General features: G+C 39.8%; 1 long non-coding RNA gene across 1 annotated transcript; it reads left to right on the top strand.

Annotated features, from left to right (window-relative positions):
• The first annotated feature begins 585 nt into the window (after positions 1 to 585).
• Positions 586 to 26,213, top strand: LOC149319503 (uncharacterized). Its single transcript, XR_016279870.1, has 3 exons — positions 586 to 660; positions 6,791 to 6,910; positions 26,152 to 26,213. It is a non-coding gene; the product is annotated as an uncharacterized LOC149319503 (long non-coding RNA).
• The last annotated feature ends 1,450 nt before the right edge of the window (positions 26,214 to 27,663 follow it).

The raw sequence follows: 27,663 nt of genomic DNA, 5'->3' as shown, positions 1-27,663 counted from the left end.
TCCATTCATAAAGGTTACACAAAGAATGATGATTTATATTTTAATGATAGTTATACTCATTTGTGTTTTTTAAATGCTCCAAAGCTTCAGGATGTAGAGGGATAAGATGTACTGCACCAGGTCCCATACAAGGAGAAAGGCGAGATATAAATGAATAAATATTCAAGTGACTAGCTGTTTCTTATTTGACTACTTATTTTGACACCTCCACAGTTTCTTGCTGCTGTGTCATGTTGCTATCAGTTGCTTTAACAAATTTAGAAACTTTAGTTATTTCATTATTACTTTGCTGTATTGTGACACTTCGAACACCACAGAGTTCTTGGATCTATACCAGCATCTTGATAAAAGGCAGATGCAGGTAAATATTAATTAGATTGCCCCATATATTTTAGTTTTGTTTGTTCGGTATACTCTAAAACTCTGATCATTATCTACCCTGTGTTGCAAAACCTAACCAGTAAAGAAAGCAAACCTGTACTGAAGTGTCTATAAAATGTTATTGTGTTTTATGTTCAAAAGAGAAGCAACAAGGAGCAGAAAACCATGCATCTCTGAAATTTATTGTGTTTTTCTTATTTCATGAGAGATCTGAAAGCAGAGGTGGGCAACACTTGGATCTGAAAGATTACCTTGCAGGAGCAAGATCTATCACTGAAGGTGAACAAGTATTAAAATTCTGATGCATTTCCATAGTCTCCTGCTGTATGAAGAATCTTTTTAATTCTCTAAATGTTTGCAAGTTGTCTCAAAAATAGTGCCAAGTTTATACAGTCTTGTCATAAACCTTTACTATTTGTGAAGTCTACAGCTCCCATCATCCCCAACTTGTCAAGCGACATGTACTGGGAATATTTAACATGTGAATCTTAGTGAAGTAGCTGAGGACTGCATATGTGGTCATCATGGATTCACTAGATATTCATTTCAGTAAGGCTTGTATTTTTCTGTTATAGCACAAACCTGTCTTGTATTGTTATAGACATTTAACCGGTATATGTACTATTTTATGTTGTTACTGTTGTGCACCTTCAGGTCATTTCTGACTTATGACATCCCTAAGGTGAAACTATCATGGGGTTTTCTTGGCAAGTTTCTTTAGAAGGGGTTTGTCATTGCCATACTCTGAGGCTGAGAGTGTGTGACTCGTCTAAGGTCACCCAGTGGGTTTCCATGGCTGAGCAGAGATTCTAACCCTCGTCTCCAGAGTCACAGTCCAGCACTCAAATCACTACACCACACTGGCTCTTTACTATTTCATACTAATGTCATTTAGTTAATTGGACTGTTGTAAAAAAGTGCATGGCTTGGACTGGCCATGTTGGTTGAAGGATTCTGGGAGTCATAGTCCAAAAAATAACATTTCCAATCTTCTGATTTACTGCCAGAAGTTGGAAAAGGATTACTTTCTTATGTGCCAAAAGAACATGGCTGCTTTTAGTACTACAGTCAGCCCTTCTTATACCCGGATTTTTTATGCACGGATTTAAGTATACACGGTTTGAAAAGGTTCCAAAAAAGTATAAATTTACCTTGATTTTCCATTTTTTATAAGGGACACCATTTTGCTATGTCATTATATGTAATGGGACTTGAGCATACACAGATTTTGTTATACACGGGGGATCTTGGAACCAAACCCCAGCATATAACAAGGCTCCACTGTATGCACTTTTACCTGGGTCACTGGGGAGGAAGTGTGGTGGGGAGGGCAACATTGCTGATTTGTATGAGACAGTAAGAAGTCATAAGCTGACACTGCTAGTCTTTCTGACAAGGCTCTTTGAATTTTGGAGTGGGTTAAAAGTTCATTTGAAGAATGCTCAAGCATGGTATCTTCACAGTAGTAGTCTCCAGTGTATTGCCTTCCATATGTGTTCAACTACAGCTGCCATCATCCCCTACACATGGCAATGGAGTTGTGAGCAGTATAATCCATCATACGTGAAGAGTACCAGGTTGTTAGGGGGAGGCATTTTAAAATTATGAGTTGTCCTTCAACTTTCCAAACCAATGGATTCTTATAGGATAATTTGGGACTGTTTTGGCAAGGTTGGGGTGAGCATTCCAGACTTATCCTTTGGCAGATAAATTAGACAAATGGCTTAACATGTGCATGCCGAAAGGAGCAGTCACCCTGGGCAAAAATAAAACAGCAGCTGGCATGAATTGTCTGCTTGCATTTGCCATGTGTAATTTAAGAATTTGCTGTCTTTGCATTGTAAATCTTACATTTCATATGATGTTATGGTGTTATGTACATTTGTAGTTGTAATAACAGTTCTGACTAGTACTTCTTTAATTTGAATAATCTATTACATCCAGATTATTATGTCCCCATGAACAGGCATATTTTCAGCATGGCACATTGTTATTCTGCTCATTGTCGTATTTGTCATAATAAAGCAGGCATCTTGATATTCTTTAAACAGTCAGTTGTTGCTCCAGCCCCTCCCTTTCACACCTATACATCAGGGTCGGCCCCTCAATCTGGCACCCTCCAGATTTTTTGGACTACAACCTCCATTATCCCTGACCATTGACCATGTGAGGTGGGGACGATGCTAGTTATAGTCCAACAGATCTGGAAGGCATGTAGAGGAAGGCTGCTAAATGCTAAATCCCAATTTGCCACAGTGTGTAATGGGGAGGGCAGGGGGTGGAAGTTTTTCCTGAAATTGTGAAACTAGCTGAACCCAGAATGTTGTGCAGCCATAGTATTCCAGATGTGTGACAGGATGGTCAATGAAAATCATTGACTGTTCCCTAGGGGTACTAGGCTAGTTATTTGCTTTGCCATGATTGTATTTTTACTATGGAGATAAAAAATAGAAGGGCTTGACTGGTGAAATCTTCTCTTAGACCTGCCTCTAAGACAGTGATTCCTAAATTCTGGTCCTCCAAGTGTCTTGAACTTCAGCTGCCGGAAGCCTTGGCCAATGATCTTGGATTCTGGAAGCTGAAATCCAAAACATCTGGAAGGCTAAAGTTTGGGAATCACTGCTCTAGGATATTCTGGCTGATTTAAGGAAGGCTGCTAGAATCCTAAAGGGTGAGAATTAAGTAGCCCTTCTGATGTTGCTGTATTTCAACACCAAGCATTCCTCAACATTGTCTATGCCAGCTAGGGCTACTGGGATCTGCACCCCAAAACTTCTGGTGTGCCACATGATTCCCATCCCAGCCCTAAATAACAGCTATGCTTAATATTTTGGCATGATTACTCACAAGTAAATAATTGGGTTCAATGGCACTTGTTCCCATATAAGTATTATAGTAGGCTTCCACTGACTACTGTCCTTCATATGCATGGTTTACAACTACAATCATCACCAGCCAACACAGCCACATTGTATAGCCTTCAGCTGTTCACAGGCTGCATTCTTAGCCAATTTTTCTCCATTTCTAACAAAAGAGCACTGGGATATGAAATTTTAGATTGATTGATTGATTGATTACCTAGGGTTCTATCCTGTCTTATACACCAGGACATTATGTGTCTGATATGAATTGTGAGGCAAGCTTAATATGAACACATTGCTAGAAATATGAGAAATTCATACAACTCTGATAAGAAAGAATAACAAATTATTTAACAGAAAAACAATCAGCATTTTAATGAATACTGAAATCATCCTTAGATACATCCGAACAGGAGAAGGACTTTGCCTCTTGTATAAAAGGAGGAATATGTGACACTTATGAGCTTTGTAGGGCCTGTTCTGATAATCAGACTGTGAGGGCAAAGACACAGCTTCATAACCCATCTTGCAAAATCAAATATTACCTGTGGGGGGCTCTCTCTCTTGTACAGGTAGATAGTGGGGTCAGGAGGTCAGAGGCAGTCTGGCTGAAATTGCAGAGGTATAAATGGAGTTGAGTAACACATTCCAGAGCTTATCTCAGACACATGGAAACTGCAAATTGCCACATAAGAGCTGTCGCTGGGTGGCCTTGCAGATATATAATTGCTTTCCACTGAAAGACAAAAGTTGTATGCCTTCCTTGTTCTCTTTTTTCCCTTGTTGCACTTTGAATTTTTTTTTGCACACTAAATTATCCATGACCTCCTTTCACACTGGAGGACCCATTGCCTGCTTCTTTTATTTCCATAATATTTCTTTTGTTAGCTTCCTTGGTTAGCTTTGTGTTTACCCCTCCCTCTTTCTTCTTTTCTAGCTTCAGCATCTTCTCAGTCATTTTATTCACTATCTTTTTCATGGCCTTCCTTCAAGTGCAAGGTAATGCTTAAGAGTATGAATGACAGATGCCTCAGATCTTCCAGGGACGTAGCCAAGGGGGGGGGGGGGTTCTTGGGGTCCAGACCCCTCCCCCCATTAGAAAAATGAATGGTGTGTGCTGCTGCGCCGCTGCACCCAAGCCCCATTATAATGGTGGCACTTAGTCTGGACCCACCCTCCCTTCCTAAAATCCTAGCTACGTCCCTGGATCTTCACTTTGTTATGAACTCCATCACTGGCTTTTAGCAAGATTCCCCTCACCTTTGCTCATCACCTGTAATTTGCGCATATACAAGCAGTGATGTAGTGCAGCCTTGATTTCCAGGGTCAAGGCACAGGGACTTTTCATTAGTAGGAACAATGGCATTTTTTTCCTTCCTCCATCTTCCCTCTTCCCTATGATCATAGTTGTGATCCTTATAATAGCATGTAGGAGAAGGAGGGGTGAAATTCCTTCCTTCCTTCCTTCCTTCCTTCCTTCCTTCTTTCCTTTCTTTCTTTCTTTCTTTCCTTCCTTCTTTATTTTTCTTGCTTCTTTCTTTCTTCCCATCCTCCTTTCTTCCTTTCCCTGCCCCCTCCCTCCCTTCTTTATTTCCTAGCTTCTCTTTTCTCCCTTCCTCCTTTCTTCCTTTCCCTGCTTCCTTCTTCCTCCCTCCCTCCCCTCTTTTTCTTTCTTTTCTTCCTTCTTTATGCCCACCGTATTGTCCTCATCTGCCAAGCCGTTCGTCTTTGAGCAGCAAGGCTGCCTGCCTGGCAAAAACCCCAGGCCACTCAAATGACATGGCAGAGAACGAGGAGGACAATGTGGTGGATGAGATGCCTTGTCTCTACCCCCCTCCTCTGCCAAGACACTCACCTTTGAGCGGCCGTGCCCCTTACCTTAATGAGCCAAACCCCTGCCCTCTCTTGCTCTTTTGATCTCTCTCTGCCCTCCCAGCTCTATTCTGCCACTTGCCCTGCAAAAAGCTCCTCCCTCTAGGCCTCAATCCCTCTGGGGTGAGAGGAGCTGTAAGCCTGCCCCCAGCAAAAGCTCTCCTGGGAAGTCTGGAAGAAGAGTCCATTGCTCCCATCCTCCAAAGCCCTGTGTGATCAGGGAGGACTCTGGGAGCCAGGACATCCTCCTCCTCCTATCTGGCCCTGGGCCTCCAGAAATCCTTTGGCAGGCCACATGCAGCCCTCGAGCCACAATTTGTGCACCCCTATTATATACCCTTCAGCTGTCCTGATCTGGCAGGGACAGTCCCAATTAATCCTGTGTCATTCCACCTTTTCATCTGCTTTTTAAATATCTCAGTTTATCTCTCCACCTCTCACTTCTCCCTTTTGCCCTTAGCTTACTTCCTTTATTGCAATCTGAGATAAAGTGCAAAAGTAATTTGCACACAATTAACTCAGCAGGAGAGAATAGGAGGGGTTAGAAACTTGCTCTTCCCAGGAGGCTCATGCAAAAGCAAACTACTGCAATGTCTCCTTGCTTAGATGTTCTTCCTCATCAATATTTTTTTATTATTTTGAGTACATTCTGATGTTGCTTGACCATTTTTGTCTCTGTTTCCATCTGTGAAACGTAGGAAGGTATGCTTCAGCGTGAACTGGGACATAACTAGAGGCAGGGAATAGTCATTTCTGCATTGCACAGAAGCAGCTTTTAAAAGAGGGCATTTTGGGAACTGTAAAAAATGATAAAGTAACTTTACTTAGCTCTGATAAAAATGGTTGAGGCATTATTTCTGAGAGTTATGACAGAACTATTATGGTGTTTTGCTTAGAATGCTGGACTAGTTCTAGCCAGGTTTCGGTTCCCGTGCAGCTACAAAGCTCACTGCATGACTGTGAGCCAGTCTGTCTCTCCCAGCCTCACATTATTCCCCAGGAGGCCAGTGGTTACAGAGAGCCATGTAGGTTTATGTCACTACAGGTACTATTATTATGTCTGTAATATTATGCTCTAATGAGAGACTTCTGCATCACTCAAATAATTTAACAGTGGCAGGTGCATGATGCTAGGTATTTAAATTTTAAGCATTTATGAGCGGCAGCATCTCCAGTATTCAGCATCCAATCTACCTTTTTGTTCCCTGTCATTAGACTTTTTAGAACTCCCTTGCGTAAGTCACAATGTATAATGTTGGTTTACTCACAGCTACCCTGCTGGTTTCGTGGCTGGGTGGAACTTTAAATCTTGGTCAAACACAGCCTTTCTCAACTTAGTGCCCTATAGATGTGTTGGATTACAACTCCCATAGTCCCCAGCTATGCATTGAGGGGTGATGGCAATTGTATTCCAGCACACTGGATTAGGGAAGACTGGTCTCTCCCATCCAGTTTCATTGTGCAGCACTGACTCTGAATTGCCTACAAGGCCTTGTTGGAAACCATTCCTCTTGCATCACTTTTCTAATAGTTCAGAATTTGAGTGTAATGGGAGGAAACAATTTGCTGAAGTATACTTTGCCTTTCTCTTTCAGTAGGAGGCAATTCATCATCAGTGCAGAAAAAGGCTTTTGTGCCTAAGCACCTTAATCATTTTTTCCTTCTTTTTCTCACAGAGGCGTTGGCCCAGAAGAAAACAACAGCAGTTCATCCAAACGTCTGCATAGAGAAAACTCTTGAGAAGTCAGAAGGAGCAGTCATTTAAGCAATAGTGAATGCCTGAATTGAACTGAATGGTCAGTGGACTCCCCACCCTCCACAAAATTATATCTCAGATCAACATGTGCACATCATATTTGATTTTATTTTTACTCTCTGTACATAGGCTTTCAAAAGAGCCAATGTAAGATAACTTCCTTTCTTTCCAGCTGCCTTTAAAATATGTGATCTTGTTGGTTTTCAAATTTATTAATTATATATACTGAGAACCAAGACAGAGATAAACATATTTGTAAAGCTTGAGAAAACCAGCCCTTTCCTCTCACATCACTTGTGGAGCTTCACTCAGAAACAGTTTACTTCTATGTTTTGTTCAGGATAGAAAATATTCAAGTGGATTTTTAAAATCACGACAGACTTCCAGCCCAACAGGGTGATCAGTAGCAAAAACAATGACAATAACCCTTATCAGGCTCGGTGTAGATTAATATCTTAAGCAACAATGTACTAGATAGGCAGCAGAGGTCTGAGAATTGACAAGCAAGAGAAAGATTTGCATATCTCCTTTCACTATTTAGATGACAAAAATATTGGCCATGTCGCAGTATGTTATCAGGATTCCAGTGATCCACACAATGCTGTGATGAAATTAAGATCTTGTGTCTCAGCAGGCCCTGACTAGCAACCTGAGTACTGATCACCTGTATAAAAGCTCCAGTAACTAAAACAGTTGAAGAGTCTTGTGGCACATGCCTTCAAATGCCTTATGGCAGAAGCTTTGTTTTTTAAGATCCAACTAACAGTTGCATTTGGTGAGACAACATGGCCAACACTTAGACATTGCCAAAAAGGAAGAAATCAATCCTCCTCCCCTCTCCCCTCGAGGAACAACAACAACACTGACCGGCATAATATCTACTGTTCATACCCTGGCAAAATCCTGCCTCAAGATATGCAGTATAAAGTTCCAACCAAGCAAAACTATACTACAACTCTCTTCCTGCAATACTCGCCTCCCTGCTGTAGTGGCCACCACTTCACAGCCATTTAGTGGCCATTGGGCAAGAAGCATCAGAGAAACATCTGACCAGACATCTCTAGTCAGATGTACAACAGTGATGTCATTGTCGAGGATCTCTAGAAGACATTCAGAAGGTCACACAGCATGCCTCTGCCATTCTCCACCTAGCTACAAAGACATAGCCAGACACTTCTCCAATACCTTCCATTCCCCAACAGCCATTAAATGGCTGTGGAGTGGAGTCCCCACAGGAAGTAGGTGATTCTTCAGCAGTGGTAGTTGTTGTGTGAGAGAGGTAGTGAATTCCTCCCTCCATAACAACCATAAAAAGACATACACAGACATAAACTGGACATCTGCCTGTGTATGTCACATCCAGGATAACAGCTGTTAGTTCATATGTATAGGTGCATATTTAATATAATCACTATAATTTAAACAGATATATGATGCATTTCACCATAGCTGGGAAGACTTTGTTCAGATGACTAGTGACCTTTATATGTTCAGAAGGCTGTCAAAAGGCTAACTGTTGATGGGCCCAAGACCCCTGATGTCTCTCTTCATGGTGCTTGATATGCCAGTTGGGCCCAGTTATGCTCCTCGGATAGGATTACTTCAAACAGACAATTGCTTTTTAACAGCCTTTCAAACAGTGGCAGGGCTGATCAAGATATGCCGAGGCTGCTTGCAAGTTACCCAAAAATGAAGACATGAATGTCCAAAAAATGAGGGCAGAAGAGGCAACCAATTTGCATTGAATTGCATATGATACTGTACATGTACAGATGCAAAATTAGAAATTCTTTTTTTTCAATTTAATTTTTATTAACAGACAATAAACAGACACTTAACATACAAAGTAAAATCTTTACATTTTACAAACATCTTGTTGTTACTTCTTCTTTCTCTTCATACTTCCTTAGGACCGCTTCTTCTACCTTCCTTATTGGCAACATACTCAAACAAGCTCTTCACTTTCTAATAACTATACTCTATATATTCACCATAAGAAATAATCTACCACTTAAATAAGCACTACATCAATAATTACCCCTGGTTCAGAGATCTACTATTCCCCTCTCGTCCGGAGTTTCTATACCAATATTACTCTTCCTATCAATTCCCCTCAAACTATAAATCCCTTATTAGCCCCATATTTAATCCATGGGTCCCATTCCTTATTAAATTCCTCTAAAGGTTCTTTTCCAATCAGGTTCGTTAATTTTTCCATTTCAAAATATTCCGTCACCTTTAATTGCCAATCCTCGATTGAAGGTATTTCTTCCGTCTTCCACTTCTTAGCAATCTCAGCCCTCGCGGCCACAATCATATAAAATAGTATTTTTTCTTTATAAGATTCTTCTTTACATAGGTCAGTGATGTTTAGAAGATACATTGTGGGGTTTGGTTTTTCTCTTATTTTCACCATTTCTTTAATTTCTTTTTGTATCTTTTTCCAAAACCTACTTACTTCAGGGCAGCTCCACCAACAGTGAAAGTATGTTCCTACTTCTTTTTTACATTTCCAACAAACACTACTTTGATTGAACATTTTAGAGAGTTTAAAAGGGGTCAAATACCACCTAAATAATGATTTGTATACATTTTCTTTAACTTCTACGCTGGGTGTTATTTTTAATCTCCCATTCCACACTTTTTCCCATTGCCTTAGTTGGATCTTTTCTTTTAAATCATTGGGCCATTTAATCATATAATCCTTTATAATTTCTGTTTCCAATTCATTCTCTCTGATATAATTATAGAGTTTCGCAATTCGCTTCTTCGGATTTGATATAATCTTCTCTACTTGTGAATCTCCCACCCCTACATCATCTAATTTTTTATCCATTATAAATCTTTCTTTAAATTGTCTATATGAAAACCAATCACATTTCAGTCCCTCCATTTCCAATTCCTCTTGTGTTTTTATCCTTCTCCCTCCTTCTGACATGATTGTTAAATGTTTATATGTTATCCAACAGTTTTCCCTTATAACCACTCGATTAAAAAAAGCTTCATTGGGGGAGGTCCACAATGGTATCACTGGACACCATCTTCTTTTATATCTACTCCAAACCCTAAACAGAGATTTTCTTATAATATGATCGTTGAAACATCTGTCCAATTTATTCTTCCCATATATCAAGTAGGCGTGGAGACCAAATTTTAAATCCGTTTTCTCTAAATTTACCACCCTTCTATTATCCAGTCTAATCCAATCTATTAGCCAATCAAAAACTGCAGCATAATAATACCACTTCAAATTCGGGACTGCCATACCACCTTTATTCACTGCATCTTGCATTGTTCTTGCTTTAACCCTTGCCTTCTTATTTTTCCAAATAAATTTATTTAACTCTTTTCCCCATTTCACAAATGGTTTATCATTTATTATTATCGGGAGTGTTTGAAAATAATACATCATTTTTGGCAGGACCATCATCTTAATTGTGGCAATCCTCCCCATCCATGACAAATTCAATCTGTCCCATCTTTCTAATTCTTTTTTAATCATGGCCCAAATTTTATCATAATTATTTCTAAAAAGGTCCGGGTTTTTTGCTGTCAACACACAACCTAAATATGTAATCTTTTTCTCAACCCTAAAGTTCGTCCTCTGTTCTAAAGACTTCTTTTCTTCTGATGTTAAATTCAAAGCTAAGATTTTAGTCTTTTCCACATTAACTCGATAGCCCGAAACCCTTCCAAATTTCTTCAAAATTTTCAATAATTGATCGCAACTCTCCGTAGGGTTCGCTATTGTTAATACCACATCATCAGTGAAGGCTCTGAGTTTATATTCCTCTCCTTTATATTTATAGCCTTCGATTGCTTGATTTTCTCTAATTTTCATTAACAAAGGTTCCAAAGCCAAAATAAATAAAAGTGGGGACAGGGGACACCCTTGTCTGACCCCTTTCTTTATCTCACATGATCTGGTCCTCTCATCATTGACTATAATTCTGGTCTCTTGTTTTGTATATATTGTTCGGATCATCTTTATAAATACAGGTCCCGCTTTTATCCTTGCCAAAACCCCAAACATGTACTTCCAATCGATATTGTCGAAGGCCTTTTCGGCGTCAATAAAATACATAGCCATCTTCTTCTCTATTTTTTTCTCATGAATCTCGACCAAATTAACAATATTCCTAATATTATCCTTAATTTTTCTATTTGGAAGAAATCCATTCTGATCAGGATGTATCCAATCTTTTAAAATCGTTTTTAGTCTCTCTGTCAATATTGAAACAAATAGTTTGTAGTCCGAATTTAATAATGAAATTGGCCTATAATTTTGGGAACTTGATAAATCCTTCCCTTCTTTCGGTATCAATATCATATTGGATTGGGTCCATGTTTGGGGTATCTTATCCATTCTAACCTCATTCATCACTTCCAACAATGGTTGTTTAATTTGGTCTATACAAACTTTATAAAATTCACTTGAAAAGCCGTCCGGACCTGGCGATTTCCCAGATTTACTGGAAGCGATTGCCTAAGCTAACTCTTGTTCATTAATCGGTCCTTTTAGTCTATCTCTCTGTTCCTCCGTAAATTCAGTCAAATCTATCTTTCCCAGATATTTAGATATCTCTACCTCCTCTACATGACCTTCCCTATACAAATCCTTATAATATTTCAAAAATGCTGCTTTTATTTTTTTCTGATCAGATATGACTTCACTTCCCTTTTTAAGGGTTGTTATTGTTCTCTTAGCTTTTTCTTTTTTCAATTGATAAGCCAAAAATTTTCCCGATTTATTTGTTCCTTCAAAGTATCTCTGTTTCACGTATTTAATTTTTCTTGCCATATCCTCTACTAAGTATCCTCTAACTTGGGCTTGCAAAAATTTCAGATCATACTGAATTTTCTTATTATTTGGGTCATTCTGTAGTAACAGTTCCTTCTTTTTCAACTCTTCATTGATCTTATTCAATTTTTCCTCTCTGATTTTCTTTTTTTCAGATGATTTTTTAATTAACCATCCTCTTACTACAGCCTTCATTGCGTCCCAAGTCGTTTGTATTGACGTCTCACCATTAAGATTTTCCTTAAAGTACCATTCAATATTTTGCTTCAGTTCCTTTACAATTTTATCATCTTTCAGTAAACCTGTATTTAATTGCCAGTTATAATCCCTTTTCCCTAATTGTAAATCCAGTTGGACTGGACAATGATCCGACCATACTTTTGGAATTATTTTCACCTTTCCAATATTTTTACCTAGATGCAACGAGGTTAGAATAGTATCAATCCTAGACCATGTCTTATGAGGGCTAGAATAAAATGTGAAATCTTTATTATCCCCATTTTTTATTCTCCACATATCCCCTATTGAATGTGTTTTCATTAAGTCGAAAAATTCTTGCGGCAATTTTCCTTGATTTATTTTTATTTTTTTTCCCGAAAATCTATCCATTAAAGGGTTTATCACTCCATTAAAGTCACCAAGTATTATTATATTCTCTGCTGTTAAATTGTTTAGTTTATCCTTTAGCTTTTTATAAAATTTGTTTTTGTTTTCCAATGGACCATACACCCCCACCAAAAGAAAATTTTGCTCCTTATATGATAATTCCACCATTATAACATGACCCTCATTGTCGTTATACACTGCCCTGGATTTGTACTTGTTATTTATATATATAACCACTCCTTTTTTCTTTACTTTAGAGGCCGATATAAATTCCTGACCTAATTTTGCACAAATTAAATATTTTTATCCTTATCTTTTATTCTCGTTTCTTGAAGGCATATTACATCTAGTTTTAGTTTTTGTAGGTAGTAAAAAACTTTCTTTCTCTTCTGGGGAGTGTTTAAACCCTGGACATTCCAAGTTATTATATTTAATTTCTCCATTATAACCCCAATGTATCGTCTAACACACACCAACTCGTCAGTTGAAATTATCAAGTTAAATTTTATTAAGGCACTGGAAATAAGTAAAATATAAGTCAAGGGTTTAACCTTTCAAATAGGCACACCCAGGACAGCAATGGTTAGTTCTCCAACAATTCTTCTCTATCTTGTTCATTTCTTTCTTCCCTTCTTAATCTCTCTTCCTCTTCAAGGAGTTCTTGCAAATTTAATTGCCCCGCACTACCTTCTGGGTTTTCTTGAAATTCTTGTCTCCCTTCATCATTTTGTCTTTGTCGGTTAATATCTTCCTCTTCCTTGTCGTCTTCTCTCCTTTGTTCATCCACTCTTCTCAAAAAAATTCTCGCTTGATCGGGGGAGCCAATTTTAATTCTCTTTTTACGCCACCAAAAAGTTAACCCCTCAGGCAAATCCCACCGATATGAGATACCTTCTCTTCTTAGGACTGCCGTTAAAGCACTGTACTCCCTTCTTTTTCACAGAATACGCCCTGGGATATCTTTTAATATTTTCAATTCCACCCCCTTAAATTTGAAGGGAGAATCGTTATGTTTAGCTAAAAATAGATCCCTGGTCCGTTTCCTTACGAAATATAAAATCACGTCCCTCGGGAGCCCTCTCTGTTTAGCAACTTGCGAGTTCACTCTGTACAAATTGTCAATTTCATCCTCAAAGAAAACCGGGTCTTTTTCTAAGTATTTTGCTATTTCTTCAATTAGAGTCTCTTCTAATTTCTCGTCTTTGTCTTCTGGGATCCCTCTTATTTTTACACATTTCTCTTTCAGCTTCTGTTCCCAAAGCGCTCTTTCATCCAAGTCTTCATCTCTCTTGTTTAGTAGTTTTCCATAATCTGTTTCTAATTTCTCACTTCTGAATTCTAAAATGTCTACTCTTTGTTTAATTCCTTGAATTTCTGTCGTTAAATTATCGACAGTTTTTTTAATCTCTTTCAAATCCGCCCTAATTTCCTTCAGATCCGACCTTATCTCTTGTTTAATTTCTTTTTTAAAATTGTTCAATTCCTTGGCCTAATTAGCAGATAGACTTGCCGACAAATTTTCTATTTTATCTAGAATTAATTGATTCATATCCGGCGTGTAAATTTTTTCAGTTGAATTTCTTCTTGGATTTTGGGCCTGAGGTTGCGCTTTCAGGGTTTGATGCCTAGTGTTCATATTCCCTTTATATCTTTAGATGTTCAAATCAATCTTCTTTCTCTATTAATTAATGACAAACCCCACCAAACAATTGTAATAGTTAAAGCTAAGCCCCACTTTCTATAATTCAATCGTTATTCAGTACAAAATTTTTCCCCCTTTACACCCTCCTTCTTCACTTTAATCTAAATTAATTCCTACTTCTCTACTGCGAGTATATCTACCCTTTACCTCTATTCATAGAGCTCTCCAACCCTTCACATCTATAATTTTTTTCTAAACTTAATATTATATATTTAGTTCCAAACAATCCTATTAATTCACAATTCAATTAATTAACCCTTCATAATTCATCCCTTTCCCCCCTATACCAAACCAGACTTCTGTGCCCTGAGGGTGGCACCAAAAAAAGAAAAGCAAGAAATAAAAAACGACAGAAAATCCTCCAGAATAAATACTTCTCCAAAATCCCCCAATATATCTAAATAAGCCTTTGTATTCCCCACGTTTTTTTTGTTTGTTTTTTAACTAAACTTTCTCAAGATATTCTCTTATTATATAAACAGCCTCTTTTGTCTATATTTTATTTATTCTGTCCTCCCACCCACAGTCAGCACTCTTACTCTTACTCAATATATTTCAGTTTCAAAATGTCCTTAATCAAATCTTACGTTTCCTATAGTCCTTTTTCTTTTTTTTAGTCCTGGTCCTCCAATGAGCCTTTCTGGCGCCTTCTCCTCTATGATGTTATCACCACTGTATACTTCTGTTGTCGTCCCTTCCGGCGGGTTGTTCCACTTCCTCTTCGCCCTTCTGTACTTCACCTCTATGGTCTGTCTTCTCTTCTTTCTCCTCCCCTCTCACAGCAGCCTCCGGACTCCTCTCCCTCTGAACTCCCCCACGCGCCGCCGCTCTAACTGTTGCCCCTCCTCTCCAAATCAAACCGGACCATCAAGCACAGGTGGGTTTCCCAAGGCCATTTCTTATTGTTTATCTTTCCAAAGTCCTTATTAGTATCTTCTCTCTCCTCCTTCCTCCTCTCTCCGCACTTGTCACCACACTTAACTCTTTAAGATTTTTACAGCTTAGGGTCCATTCCGCCTTCTTTATACAGTCCGCCCTGGGCGCACCGTTTAAAAACCAGGGTCTAAGTTCAGTCCACAGTATTTGCTACTCAATCTACAGTGTTTAGGAAGTCCAAGACTGTTTCAAAAAACCTTCAAGATCTTTTCTCCTCCCTTAACGCTCCAGCAAACTTCCTCTGCTCCCCACTCACTTATAGATCCGGCTATTCAAATGGGCTATTTTGTTAAAGGGCTAGTCACCTTCTCCGGAGTTATTTAACAAAACACAGCATTACTTTCAATTCACTCTTCTGAACTCAGGGCAGCTACAAATATTACCAATCTTATGGGGTTTACTCCCAGTTGTTACTCTTCAGGAGAAGCGCGATCCCAGCCGCTTCCCTCATTGGTATCCCCTTTTTTAAAAAAAGATTGGCGGTCGTCCCTGTGGCCGAGGCCCCTGGACTGAGCGGGCGTGGGTTGCTCTACAGACCTCCTGTCTCCTATGGCTTCTGTCCTACCTCACTTAGCGACTTACTGCTGATTCCTCAGCTCCAGAGACGGTACTGGGGTCTTGCGCCGAGCCCCCTCGGATTCTTCTTTCTTTAAGAAGAATTTTCCTGGTAGATAGGGACTCCTAGCACCAGGAATTCCTACTCAGTCAAGACGTCTCCCCGGAGCCCTCACGGAGATCGTCTTAGCGGGACGCCATTCCAACCCGGAAGTCCAGAAATTCTTTTTAAATGTCAAACAGAATTATAACATAGCTCACTTGAACGAAGAGGTCTGTGACCAGGCTGACCTTGTGTGACTGCAGACTGTTGATAGGCCACTTCAGCATTCTTGATCTCTTCATCACTCTTTATTTTTAAAAGAGACTTCTGAGTTTATCGCATGGGGCTTGGGGAACACAACTGGAGCGGAATGAAAGGGGGCTGGAAGGGAATGGAATCGGGGAAAGGATGCTTAATACCACATGGGAGAATGTCGCCGATGCTGCCGGAAGTCCCCAATCTGTTATCCATCCATCCCACAGCAGCCAATTTTCAAGAACTGTTCAGAATCGTTTTTGAAAATCAGCTGCAGTGGGATGGATGGGGACTTCCAGCGGCATCAGTGGCATTCTCCCATGTGGTAATATGCATCCTCTCCCCATTCTGTTCCCTTCCCACTTCCTTTCATTCCTCTCCAGGCACGTTCCCCAAGCCCCATGTGATAAACTCCTTGGATTCAACAACCTTTCAAATGGAGGACACTTTCAAAAAGATGCTTGTCCTCTGGCAGCCCATAAAATAAACAATTTTTCATCTGAGCACCCAATCATTTCAAGTTGAAGGGGCCTTATAGCATTGCCCCAATGGGTATTTTTCTGATGATTTTATTACACTTGCCTGCCTGCCCCCCTGTATCTAGAAATCTTTCATGATCTGAAGCCCTATGCTTGCTTAAATGGTGCATAAATCTGGCACTAAATAGAGAGTTTCCCTCAGTTACAGAGTCCACGTGACCACTCTACGAAGAAGGTTCTTGCCTGTGCAGGCTTTGCCACAGACTCTGTGGTACCACCAGATTCTGTGTCAGCCTCTTAACACATCTGCTGCTGTTGACTATAGCACAGTGTGAGATGCTTTCGTTATCAAACCATGAACTGGCTTTCATATAAGTTCTGTCTATTGTATGTCATGCTTCCTTACTGGTAGATGAGTTCTAGAGCACATGGAAAGAAAGAAATCAGTCATACTAAATGAAGAACAAGGCAGGCATCTGTGACATGGAAATCCTGATTTCACTGGAACATTCTCAGTCACAGAGCAGCATTTCTTATTTATTTGCCAAGTACATCCTCTCTTGGCATCATGTTGGTCTCCGCTTGTTGTTAACTCTTTGGCAGTGCACCAGGTTCCAGCTGGCAGCTGTTAATTGCAGTCAGCAGGTAAGAAACCAACTTCTCGGAACTGAAATTGCCTTTTGCTAAGAAAGACAATCTGGGGAGGAGGGAGCAGAGAATTTGTGATGAGATATTTAAAGTCATGGAAAGTTTAAATTTATGGAAAGAAACAAAGACACCAGTTCATTACATAACACTGCCTTCCTCCCCATGGAGCCTACATTGCAAATCACAGTCTTTTGAGAGTGATTCCAAAGGAGTAGTTAAATATTGTTATGGCTTCTGTGTGACCATCCTTTGGTAAGATGATTGCTTACTGATCCTTAGAGATCACTGACTGGTGTTTCCACTGACTTCAACCCACACAGCCATGCATCTGCCATTTGGGAGGTGGTATACCTTCTGTTCACTTGAAATTGGATTTGCTTCTATCATCCCAACCAGAAACAGAGTGATCCACACTCTCTCCTGAAGTAATAATAATAATAATAATAATAATAATTTATTTACTTCCTACCCACTTGTCCCCAAGGTTTTTTTAAAAAAATCTTTATTGAGGTTTAAGACAGTTACAATAAAAGGGCATAGTGGGAAGGGGGGAGGGGGAAGGGGAGGGAAAGCGATGTATATATATTTATCAAATTAAACTTGTCTCTTTGTATAACAACATTGATCTGCTGTATAACATATACAAAAAAAACCAGTTTAGTCATATGCTTTTCCACAATATCTATGTCTGTAAGGATACAAATAGCTGGTAGGTCCCCAAGGTTTGAGGTGGGCTGCAACATAGATTAAAACACATAAAATCATTTAAATACATAAGTTAAATTACATAAACATAGGATATATTGAAATCATCCAACATAAAACTTAAAACATACCAATTTAAAATTCATAGTTTTTAATCGACTGGGTATTCCTGCCAGAAGAGATAGGTCTTTAATACTATTTTAAATTCAGACAGCATGTTTAGCTGTTCAGTCTGTCCTGACAGGTCATTCCATAGTCTAGGAATGGCTGATGAAAATGTCCTCTCAGGTTATAACCTTAGTTTTGGACGGATGAAGTAAAGGTTCCCCAAAGGACCCAAGTATATAGGATGGATTATACGGGAGGAGGGGATTCCATTGGTAACCTGGACCTAAATCTTGTAGGGCTTTAAAGGTGCTAGTGGATGAATGCTGGTGCACTGCTTAATATACTCCTCTGCTGGTGTTTTGCAGTTTTAACAGGGGAAATTCACATCATTGGGGAAAGCAGAAAGCATTTCGGAAAGTGGATAAGCTCTGAAGCTTGGCTTTTAGATTTATCCCCAATATTTTTCAAATGTCTCCAGACCCAATTAAATATTATTGCCATTCAAACAATTAGCAACTGTAAACAATGTATGGTTTTACAAAAGAAAACAGCCACCATAGGATCTAGACCTGCACTCAGCTTGGGCATAAGGGTCATTGCCACTTCACTGTGGAAATCATTCCCCAGAGATATACAGAAGGCTCCATCTGTAACTGGTTTGAAAAGGGCTTTTAAAATGTGCCCATTTTCTCTGGCATTTAACTTAAAACATTTTCATTTGTTTTGAAATTGTATTTTACTTTAATTGGCTTATTTGTAAAACATTTACATTTTAAAAATGGAGTACTATAATCCATCATAATCAGAAAAATAAATCTTCATTTATTACATTTTGGCATGCAAAAACATTTTTTAAAAATGTTTCCTCCTCACTAGATGAAATTGTATGAGTTTTGTGCATTTTTAAAACGTTTTTGTTTTTGTTTTTGCATTGTGGGGATTTCTTTGAGCTAACTGGACAAAATGTTTTCTTTGTCAGATACTCTTTTTACATACGTATATGCAAAATGAAACTTTCCCCCCAAATTTAGTAATGTTTGTATACAACATGTCTTTTTAAAAATGCCTGTTTTGTAAAATGCACATCTGTATAAATCACTTTTTTGCAAAATGGAACATGTTTGCTCCCAAAACAATGTTTTGCACAAAATATAGTGGGTTTTGTACAAGATGCCATTGCTAATGTTGGGGGGGGGGGGGGGTACTTGAAAGCGGTGAAAAAATTTCCTGACAGTTGACTTTCCCCCCCTTCTTTCCCATTGAGGGAACAGACATTTGCAAACATTATTTCCCTAATTAGAACCAGAGGAAGAAGGAAAGTGTTAAGCACCCCAAAAGTACTCCCATCAGGCTTCCTTAGCCAACATGTTTTCCTGTCTAGATCTGCTTTCTTTTTTTCTTTTTTCTTTTTCTTTTTGCTATCTCCCCCCCCCAAAAAAAAAAAATACAATTCACACCAAATGCTGATTGCCTGAATGGCACCAAGAATGTTCAAGAGTCACTAATTGCTCTGTAACTACTATGTGAATTTAACATTATTCTGTGGATAATGTTCTATGGATAACTGTACATCTATGGGGAACTCAATACAGAATATTTCCACCAAGTTAAAATGAAGCTCTCGTCTTTGTTTTGTGACAGCTGTCTGATGGCATAATGTTTCGCAAATAAGTTTTGGATCGTAGGCCATTTCCTGGCATATAAATTTCCTGACATTAACTGGGAATAGGAGGATGGATGGAAAGAATTATATCACTTAGCCTAAAGCCTACAGGTCAAGGCTGTGTCATGTGAACTCTGAAACCTGAAGAGTTGCAATCCAAGATAAGGCTGTTGTGCAGATGAAATTTAAGGAGACTTCCTCGTCAAGCAAATAAATGTGATACTTTGTGATAGCAGTGAATGTGGATTTCAAAATACTGTTATGAACAGATTAAGGACCCAGAGTGACATTTTCCAAAAAATATATTCCTAAAAAAGGGGAGTCCATACACCTTGGTGCATTATTTGGGGGGGGGGGGAAATAATGAAGTAATAATAATAATAATAATAATAATAATAATAATAAATTGTTTTATTTATATACCGCTATTCCAAAGATCATAGCGGTGAACAGCAAGTAAGCTCATTAGCAAGTAAGCTAATTTGCCCCCAACAGTCTGGGTACTCATTTTAGCGACCTCGGAAGGATGCAAGCCTGAGTCAAGCTTGGGCCCTTTTGCTGGTCTTGAACTCACAACCTTGCGGTTTTGAGTGAATGGCTGCAGTACAGGCATTTAACCACTGCACCACCAGGGCTCCTATCCATTTCTTATCACACAATCCACAAATGTGATCCATTTCTTATCACACAATCCACAAATCAGAACATTTTAGGAATACTTCACAAAATGTGAAACAATTATATTTTCATTCAGGAATTACAGTGAAATCCACATGCAAAACATGATGGTTTAAATATAATGTCTAATTCCAACTGACGTACAGAAAGAATTGCTGAAGTCACCATTTGTGTACAGTCCGTCCTCGCCTTACGCGGGGGATCCATTCCAGATCCCTCCGCGTAAGGCGAATTCCGCCTATGCTCGAGCCCCATTGGAAACAATGGGGCTCGTGCGCGGCGGTGCGGAGGTGCGGGCGCCCCCATTCAATTGAATGGGACGTGCCGCCCCTTCCGCCCCGCGCGCGCACCGCCACTTCAGCACGTACGTTCAAGTCCGCGTATGGTGCGCCCGCGTATGGCGCGGGCGCACTGTAAATCCTATTGCTTCAATGGGATTATACTAGTTGGGACCAGTTTGAGGCTCATATATGACAGCTACATGTATGGATTTGTCTCTTCAAGTACATAAGGAAATGTATGTGTTAGCAAGTCAAAGTACAGCACAGTGAAAACCAGTATGTATGATCTTGAAATGAGGCTATGAAAACTTTATACCAGTATTTACTAGACTTGATCCCCTTCCCCATTGCCATTCCCTTCCCCTTTTGTGTCATGTCTTTTTAGATTGTAAACCTGAAGACAGGAAACTATCAAATTAACTATTTGTAAAGTGCTCTGAGAGCATTTCTGAAGAGTGGGGTATAAATACAATTAAAAAGTAAAATAATGAAATAATACTGGTTTATGCATACATGCAAGCTACTAAAGTCTCTGTGTATGTTACACTCCAGTCCAAAGGGATTCAAATATATTCAGCTTTATGAAGTAACATCTACTATACCACAACATTTCACAAATGAAATTGGGATGCATGTGGGCAAGCAACATCAGAGAGTAATCAACATGGCAAAAAGTATTAATAAGGAAGAATATACACACTAGGAGAGGCTTTTATTTTTGCTTTTACTTCAGCCAACTGGGAAATGTCCCTGCTAGACTGGGATTCTGCTCATTCAACCCCCCCCCCTTCCTCCTAGTGAGTTAATTGAGTGAAAGCAACTTTTTCACTGTGAACTCAATTTGTAGCAATTGAAGTACAATGATATTTGGGACAGTGAGCTACAGATGGGGCAGTTAGAGGATATAAGTTACTCAACAACTCAAAAAAGTTTTTAAAGAATTGCCAAAGTTTCAGGAAAAAACTCAACCCCAACTGACTGGGAATCTGCATTTGCCCTCCCTTTCCCCAGGTTTTTATTCAACATCTCTCATTTAATTCTTATACCTTATTTACTTATTTATTAAAATATGTATAGTATTTTTCCTGTGTGATGGGGCTCTCATGGTAGTGTAATTTAAAACAACGAAAATCATTGAAAGAGGCTTAAATACATTTTTAAAATAATAACAAATTAAAACACTGTTAAAAGGTTAAAATTTAAAACTTTGCCAATGTATATATTTGGATTACATTAAATTAATTAGGTCCCAAAGAGGGTTGCTAGATCAGTAGATTTCCAGGCGCTGAGATTTCATGGTCAAAACTGGACACCTGTGCACAGAGCCTGGTGATTTCACAGGGAGCGGGGCCTTGTGATTTCATTAAATGTGATATATTAAGCATCAGCTGTAGTTGCTGCTAGCATGCCATTCAAATAAAAGGCATCAGTCAAACAAACAAGACACAGATTGAGAGAAGGTGATGAGGATTTTAGAAAGTCTACAGGAGCTACTCCAAAGCAACTTGTGGCAACAGAAGCCCGCTATGTGCAATTTTTTAAAATGTTTATTTTCAGGGCAGTTCTCTCCTCGCCCTGAAGCCTGGAAAAGAGGGACCGGACCATGAGATCTAGGAACCCTAGCCACAAAGTCTTTAATAAAAAGTCATGTTTTAACTAGGTGCCATGTTAGCACAAGTTGGGCATCCAAAGGGAGGCCATTCCACAACTGGGAAGCCACAGCAGAGATTTCCCTCTCTTCAGCAGTGTCTCCGGGGAGTGCAGGGGGCATGGGTCACACCAGGTGACACCCTAAGGGAGGGTGACACCACTGCACCCCAAACATCTGCCTTTTGACAGACCTTGCTGTTCTCCTGTGTTCCTTTAAAACACTGAAGAGATTGTGTGAGTGGCACAAGGCTCAGTGGGAGGAGAGGCCCCATTAAATTTTAAATTATTATTTTTTAATTTTAGTTTTAATTTTATATATATATATATATATATATATATATATATATTCTTTTTTAAAAAAAATCACGTTACCAAATTTTCACTTTAACCACATGAAACTCTGTACATGTAAATACATTGTAGCTGTGCATATGACATTGTAATTAAAGTGATAATTTTAATTTTGCTAGTTATTTGTGTCAGAACTATTACCATTACATTCAGGGATATACAGGAATTATGATTTATGAGTAACATCAGTACAAAAAAATTACTAAGAATTCTCTATAGTGTGGTATGGGAGGAAGTCAATGCGGGGAGGGGGGGTGACACCATGAGTTACTGTATTAGATGATGCCAACTCTACAGATGCCACTGCCTCCTCTGTGTCCTCCTGCAATCAGTAGCTCCCACTGTTGGGAAAGATATTATTATTATTATTATTATTATTATTATTATTATTATTATTACTACTACTAACCTTTATTTATAAAGCGCTGTAAATTTACACAGCGCTGTACATACAATCTTTTTGATTAGACAGTTCCCTGCCCTCAAGCTTACAATCTAAAAAGACACGACACAAAAGGAGAAGAGAGTGGTGGCAGGGAAGGGGATGAGGGCGAGCAGTTCTACTCTACCTCCGAGGTCTGAACCAAGGGAGATGGACTGGAGGGAGGGCTTGGCTTTATAATGGATGGTTAATCTTCTTCCAGGGAGGCCTGTTGGAGCTAGCCTGCCTTTCTAGTAGGATAATACATATAAAGTACATAGCAATACAGGAAATGGTTTGATAAAACAGGCACCAAAAGAACATCAAGTAGCAAGTGACAATTATGCAATGCCTGGGAAAGCTTCTCTGAACAGGATGGTCTTCAACTCCATTTTGAAACTGGTTAAGAAAGTGATGGCCCTTGTTCGTGGGGGAAGAAGGTTCCAGGAGTGAGGGGCAGCGAGTGAAAAGGGGCGAATCCGAGATGGGGCAGAGGAAATCCTGGGCTGGGACAGCAGACCTCGACTACCAGAACGGAGGGCCCGAGTGGGAAAGTGAGGAGAAATAAGGTCTGATAAGTAAGGAGGGGCCAGCCCATGGAGGGCTTTAAACATCGGCAGCAGGAGCTTGTACTGAATGCAGAAAGGGAGTGGGAGCCAGTGAAGGGATGTCAACACAGGAGAGATGTAGTCAGAGTGGTGGGCGGATGTGATAATGCATGCAGCTGAATGCTGGACAGAGATTAAAGGACGGAGGTGAGAAAGAGGAAGCCCAGCCAGGAGGACATTACAGTAATCAAGTCGTGAGATCACTAGGGCATGGACCAGGATCTTGGCAGTAGAGGCAGAGAGATAAGGTCAGATTTTGGCAATATTGAACAAAAAGAATCTACAAGCCTTGGCTGTGGTCTGGATCTGAGGGATACACATATTAGGTCCCTTTCACCAAATCTCAATCCTCAGGCAGCCATATATAGGAAGAATTGTTACTTCAATTACTGAGATATCCAGAATATTTAGGACTTTGACTGCCATTACCAGCACCTTCATTTCAGATGGGAAGTGTATTGACAGCCCTTGCAATACCTTTAAAACCCATGTTATGTGACGTTCATATGGTGTTCTGGAATGCCTAATGGAGGATTCTGAAAGGGAGGGTCCAAAAAAGTGGTTTGTTGGTTTGTTTCTTTGTTTGTCTACCACACTCTCATGCAAAAACACAGTATTTTCTCTCTTGTGAGGTGGAATCAACTGCAGTGTTTTTTTCTTTGTACATTGAGCAGTCTGTGGTTGGCATACCCAGCAGTTATGGATCTGGCATGACAAGAAATAGGAGGGGATATAGTGATGTAGCAATAAATCGATATAGTGAAATAGAAGTAATTTGATGTGGTGAAATAGCACTACACTCTTACCTCGGGATACGAATGCGCCGGGATACGAAAATTTCGGGTTACGAAAAAAAAAAAAAAATATTTCCGGGTTACGAAGGTTATTCCGGGTTACGAATAACCTTTTGGTGCTTTTCGGCGCTATTTCGCACCAAATCGCGGCTTCTCTCCATTAGCGCCTATGGCTTTCTCGGCTTACGAAGACTTCCGGGTTACGAAAATGGCGGCGGAACGGATTAATTTCGTAACCCGAGGTAAGAGTGTATAGTTAACTAGAGAGAAGTACGAAGGGAGGGAGGCAAGAAATGGAGGGGGAATATGCTTGGGACAAATTGGAAAGGGGGCTGTTATCTGAATAAAATCCAAAGCAGAGACAAATGGCCAATGGCAGAGGAGAGTCATAGTTTATGGCCCTGTTGGTTTCCTGAGGGAAGAATTGATGGTAAACAAAACAATACTTGTTTCCTGGGAGAGATGGATCAATACAGGAAATGGGGGAGTTGGAGGAAAAGCGGCAGGTTTAAAGAACGCTTTGATGTGGGGGGAAATGTGCAGGACTCTGGGATGTGAAAGGGGGGGAGAGAGAACCCTTAAATGTTGGCTGATTTGAGGACAATTCAGATTTGACACTACCATGTCTGTGGCGAACCACTATCTTGGATTCCTGAAATAAAACATTAGCTAATTTACACTAATATGCTGCCCAGGTTCTTCAGGTTTGGGTCTGATCATGAAAGTGGTCTAAATTTTACCTGTCTGAACCACTGGAAGGAGACCTGTGGAATTTCAGTGGGATCCTACCAAGGCAAAATGGGCAGCAGAGCAGCAAATTACAGAGAAGTACATTTGTAAAATTTCACACCTGGAAACTGGGACACATGTGTCTAAGCAACACTAGTGTGTGGTCAAGATGGCAAAAATTATTAATGAGGTAGGACACACAAGCTAGAAGAGGCTTCAAGAGTTTGCTTTTGCCCCAGCCTAATGGGAAGGGCAAGATTCCACTTCTTCTGGTCTCCTCCCCTGCTGAGTTACTTGAGCGTAAACTATTTTTCCACTTTGAACTCAGTTTGCTCAATGGAAATAAGCTGAGTGGAAAGGAGGAAAGTGTGGGGGTGGGGTGGGGGGTTGAGACATTTAAAAAGCAGCTGAAAAAGTAGGGCAACAGAGTATTAATCAGGATTGTCTGTGTTTGTGCCTTCAAGTCACCTGTTGGCATATGGTGACTCCATTAATTTCACAGGGTTTTCTTAGACAAGGAATACTCAGAGGTGGCTCTGTCAGTCCGTTCCTCTGAAATATAGCCTATAGCACCTGGTATTCATTGGTGATCTCCCATCCAAGTATTAGCCAGGGCTGACCCTACTTAACTTCTCTGTCAAATCAGAAAGTCAGAGGGTATGCAGGTAGCTCTAATTCCTTTTCATTGACATTGCTGGAAAAGGATGAGAAAAACTCTGATTACACTGTCAGAGTTTGCTAGCCTGGCTACTACAAACAATTTGACAATGCTGCAGAACTGATGACTGGCAGGAGTGGGACAAAGGTATTTCTTGACTGGGATGCCATTTATCTGAGTGACAACCCTGCAGATATGGTCGCAGGGAAGACAAGAAACAAGGTCTAAAAGTGAACAGCTGCCTCCTTCGGAATAATAGAACCGTGGGACACTGAGTTGCATAATGGACTATTAGCAAAGTGGCTAATTCCATTCCAAGGCTCTTTTATTCTTTAGCCAGGAACCTCTTTCCCGACTGTCACCTAGACAACCACTTTTCTATGTATACCTTTTGGAAGCCAGGACCAAGGATGCCCTTATTGGAGAGAGCCTTCCAAATATGTCAGGTCCTTTAATACACAGAACTATTTCTTGCTTCCCAGTAATGGAACCCATGATATAATGTGTTTGCCTCTTGTCTATTTGACTTTCCCATCGATCATTGCCAAGAATAACCTTGAAATTATTCCCTGCCTCTCTCTGACTTCCAATTCTTTCTCTTCTCCTAAAGGTAGAAAGCAGACATTTGTAATAGGAAGATGAAGAAGAGAAGAGATGGGAAAACCCGGCTTCATTTTTAAGAAAGAATCAAAGGGGAAACAGACTTTCCAGTTTGTAGCCACTGACCTATTTTTCCAAAGCAAGCCTAGTAAATGCCTTTACTGACACACTTTTCACTCAGTAGCACCGTAACATATATTGTTAGAACGCAACTTGGAAAAGTGTGTGTATGTGTGTGTGTGAATGACAACTCCCAGAATCCTCCCGCTACAATGGCCACTAGCTATGCTGGTGGAAGACTGCAGGAACTGTACAAAAAGAATGACTTTTCCAACTTTGTGTGAGAGATAGCTTTAACTAGAAGCAAAAGTGAAGTAGAAGCCCCTTGGTTTAAAATCAGAGCAAATCTTTATTTTAAATGCACTCAGAAGCCTTAACACAAGAGTAGGAATTGTGAAACTTTCCAGATGTTGTTGGATTGTAACTCCCAATAGCCCTTACCCGCATATCCAATGTTGAGGAAAGCTGGGGGTTGCAGTATGTTGTATACATGCACTGATTTTTTTCAAAAGGAGATCTGAGCTAAGAGCATCCTTAAACTCTGGGCAAATTTGTTCTATATTTGTGGTGGTAGCATTGAACGTAGAACAATGGTGTTGAGGAGATCTAGACTGACCCCCAAAGTTGGAGTCACACAAGGAGGACAGGAAAATGGTAGAGGTGGGAATCAGGGAGAGCTGTCACATTGAAGTTTTGCAATGAACACTGTTGAAGACTTCATGTTGAGTGGTTTAAGAGTAAAACAACAACAAACAAACAAACAGTGGTGTTATTGTCTGAGGTAAACCAAAAAAAACCCACATCTGTTGTATACACTAATGGGATAAAAGGTGGAAACCCACAACTGATGTAGGCAATAGTGGGATATAGTGGAATATAAGCTTGAAATAGTTCGTTCCACTATCGAACAGCCCTTACTGTCTGTCAGGAAGTTCCTCCTAATGTTGAGGTGGAATCTCTTTACTTTAGATGGTGAAATGTCTTGAGATGGTGCCAAGTTTATGATTGGATTTGGGATCACAGGCTCTTGCAGTTACATTGAAATGGGGTGGGTATGAGTCCTTCTTTACTGACACTCTTCTATCTGATGAGCTTCCAAAGATAGCTCTTCCTATGCTTTAAGGTATGTTTTTCATGGGACACATATCTCTTCTCTTCACAGCTAATATCTGCACCTTGAGCACAAGCTAGACAAGGTATATATTAAAGTTAATGTAAGACGTGCTGAATGCTATTGAGATATTTGCATTGTTTTTCCGAAATAATATGTCCCCAGAAAAAGTGTGGAGGGCAATATCTAGAAACGTGGAGGAGTGCACTAAATTTAGAGAGCTTTCACAGGGGCTTGTTCTTAAATATGAGGTAACCAGGATGCTTTTATTCTCGCCTCCCATCTTGCTTTGCTTCTGTTTAAAACAACAACAGTGTTGCCACTACTACTCCAAGTGGTAGTCTGGCTAGC

The sequence above is a fragment of the Sceloporus occidentalis genome, unplaced genomic scaffold, assembly GCF_023333645.1.
Source record: "Sceloporus occidentalis isolate IW3139 unplaced genomic scaffold, rSceOcc1.0.p SCAF_2, whole genome shotgun sequence".
Classification (NCBI taxonomy): domain Eukaryota; kingdom Metazoa; phylum Chordata; class Lepidosauria; order Squamata; family Phrynosomatidae; genus Sceloporus; species Sceloporus occidentalis.
The sequence above is the reverse complement of the archived record's forward strand: the minus strand, read 5'-3'. Positions and strand labels throughout refer to the sequence as shown.